Source organism: Zeugodacus cucurbitae, chromosome 4 (assembly GCF_028554725.1).
Source record: "Zeugodacus cucurbitae isolate PBARC_wt_2022May chromosome 4, idZeuCucr1.2, whole genome shotgun sequence".
NCBI lineage: Eukaryota > Metazoa > Arthropoda > Insecta > Diptera > Tephritidae > Zeugodacus > Zeugodacus cucurbitae.
In genome coordinates, this window is record NC_071669.1 from 19,767,364 (window position 1) to 19,770,850 (window position 3,487).

Sequence of the window (3,487 nt, forward strand, 5' to 3'; positions counted from 1 at the left end):
TCTTTCGAATATAAATAGCTATTCTAGTTGGAGAAAAATCCGTACCTGCGGCTAGCCCTGAATTGGAAGGATCAAGCGGACATGGAATTGGATGCACTTTTTATTTATATTTACCGATTTTGTATTTCTATTCATCGTGATTTCTCATGTTCTCAAATAAAGGAAGATTCTCCTATGAGAAAGACTCATTTACATCACTCAAGATCCACGATATTTAAAAACAATATGGTAAGAAGGATATTCAAAAAATAAAACGACTTGGGAGTCTCCGGAAGACAAGTACTATTTCGGGAATCTTTTTTCATGAAACATATTTTTCTTACATAACTTTGTTGTAGCCTCTTGAAGGTGGTTCCATCTATAGAGACCCCATACCACGACTCAGACTTAGTCATCCAGACAAAATAATCGAATACATTGTACGGAACTAAATAGTCCTGTAAGAAACGTGTTCAAGGTCTAAATGATTACGACAGTTAACAAGACTAGTTCAGAACCAGTTACAATCCTGTAATTTTTACCAAAAAACTGAATAAAAGAAGCATTAATTCAATATCTATCGACAAAAACGGTACTTTACACCTCCTCGAGCCACTCCACACAATTTAAGGATACGCACCGCTTTTTCACTTTGTTAATAACAAAGTTTCGTTGGCGTGTTTTTATTTCTTTACTCTCTTTTCACACACACATAAACGTATTTGCGCTCAATATTTAGCAACAGCGAGTCAGAATTTGTTTGAGCCACATCTTTCATTGGCGTTCGCCAGTAAAATCGGCAACATTTGATTGCAACTTGCCGCCTACACAAACACTTGAGCTACTAACTTTTTTACAGTTATTCTCACCTCCGAACTCAATGAAAGCCATGAACAACAAAAATCATTCATTTCATCCATTTCACAAGCATACGGCCAACGTTTAGTTAGCCAGCTTTTTTGCCAGGAGCCAAATGCAGCGCTTCCCAATCCCCCCTTCACCGCTCACCTGTTCCCAGCGCAATCAAATACTACTCGCTCATTTGCTTTTCGTTCGCATTTCATCGTTCGTTTGCTTTACACTTCAAAAATATTTTGTTCGCGGCTATAAATTTAATTGCTTTCGCCATCGCCTTTGCGAATGGCAACAATACTTTCGAACAACAATAATAACAAAAGTCAAACAGCAATAATAAAAAAACAAACAACAGATTAACAAAAACTATACGTTTTGCCTGGCAACAACAACAGCAACAACATAAACAATCAAAGCTGTGAAAAAAAGAGCTCGGGAAGTCGAGTGTTTGAGAAGTTAGGTTTTTAAGCTCTCAACTACGGAGTTTATTGGTTTGAACTCGTCGTACACGCACTGTGTGCGAGTACCGTTAGCGAGTGCAATGAATGTGTGTTCAAGTACTCAGTGGGTTGTGGGTTTAATGCACGACCGCAGCTTGATATCAAGCTGCTTTAAATGTTTGTCTAACAGTTTTTCAGTTCAACAGGCGCTGTCAAGTCCTCGAGGCCCCCCCTTCTTTTGTATGGAAATTTAATTATAAGCTTGTCAGATCTTTCAGGACCCACCGGTTGTGAAAGTATATTCATAAGAGCCTAAGGATTAGGAGTCTTAGGTAGTATTCGAGAACTGGTATGTCAAAAGGACTCAAACTATCGGTGATAATAATAGATAAATATGGAGACATTTCTTACGTTGTAGTACTCGACGATGGTTAATCAAGAATTCGGAGCTCAGTAGCTGTTAAGTTGGGTGCTTGAAAAGGGAGACCACTAAGAAAAAGTATGTAGTATGTAGTAAGCTTTTGGAGATGAGATCTCAGAAGAGTTAAGCGGCCTGTGATAATCCCTACCATTTTACTCAATTGCTATATTCTTGAACGTATAAACCTTGCAGTCTGTTCCCACCACCCCAAAATAATTTAGGTGGAGCTCCAAGAGGTGTTCTCCTCTAATATCCCTTACTTCATACAAGCTTTAAAGGAGCTGAATCGTGTTGAGATGGAAGCCAGAACAGAAAGAACAAATCGGAAAATTTCCGGAAAAGCGTTCTAACCCATCTGTTTCTCATGCATTGTAGCTAACAACTGTGTCGGACTCTAATTGTGGATGTAGTCAGGAAGAAGACAAGTTAGAATCATCTCAGCATCTTCTTCTGGAATGACCTTACTTAAAACTAAGATTAATATTGGTCGTCTCAACATATTTAGGCTCTTCTGAATATTTTCAATGTTTTCACCAAATTTTATTTAAAGCAGTGCCGTCTGGTAGAAAAGGAGGTAGAATGAGAAGAGGACCATAATGAATACTCGGCCCAAGTTTGAAATAGAACTCCGTAGAAGACGATCACTAATGCGATTAGACCGATTAATGTATCACAATTCCACGTTACATAATAAAAGTACTTCAAGGCTGTAAAATTCAGAAAAACGAACTATTTGTGACACATCCAACGATTTCAGTCCATTTACTGCAAAAATTACGCATAAATATTGGAGATTTCACACTTTTTGAGAGTCGACATAACTTAAGCTTAAGGGTTGCTGGTAATGAAAGCTTTAAACCAAAAATTTTCGGTGCAACACTCAAGCAAAGCCTCTTCCGACATCCCTTACCAGCAACCAGCATACAGCTGTAAGCCAAACGAGAGTGGATTTGTGTGAATTGAAGTGATGAGTTTGATTGCAGTTTGGTAAATGTCTTTATTTGCGAAACTTTGAGCTACCAAGTTACGTTATGGTGCAAGACAATTCAACCACTTGCTTGGTTAGTTTTTATTGTACTCTGCTTGAATGCTTACGTACTTCAATGTTGCTTTTGTTTTTGCTTTTATTGGTGGCTATGACTTGCTCAGCAATCGACAATTGCTACGGCGATTGCGAATGTGAACTTAGAACTCGAAACTCATTGGCAGTTTGCGAGCAACCGTCTTTTATGGTTTGGAAAATAAACTTTGCTATGAATTTTCCAGCAATTGAATTGCAAATACAAAATAAATACACTATACGCTGCCTATATACTCGTATGAATGCAATGAATTTGAAATTCAAACTCAACTCACACGCTATTAAGGGTTAAAGATCATATGAAGAAAGTGCCCACTCACACTACAGTGTGTGGCGGAAAAGTAAGTTCTAGTTTGTGTTGAAATTAATGGGGATCTTTGAGTACATTCTTAGAACTACTTTTAATTAATGGTAACATTGAACTTAACAATTTCGTGGTTATATCTAAATTCTCTGGGTGGAATAACGAACTTAGGTTAATGAGTTGAGGTGGAAGAACAAGATAAAACATCTCTGGAAAGTCAACAATGTCAGCTGGAATATCGGATGTTCTAGCTTATTGTTGAACCAGTAGCTTAGGTTATGTGGTTGTCAAAACGACGCACTTAGGCACCAGTAGCTTACTTAATAAAGAAACTCCCGACAACTGGACAACTAAAATAGAAAATAATTAAGGCGACTCTCGACTCAGATATTATTGAAAATGGCAAA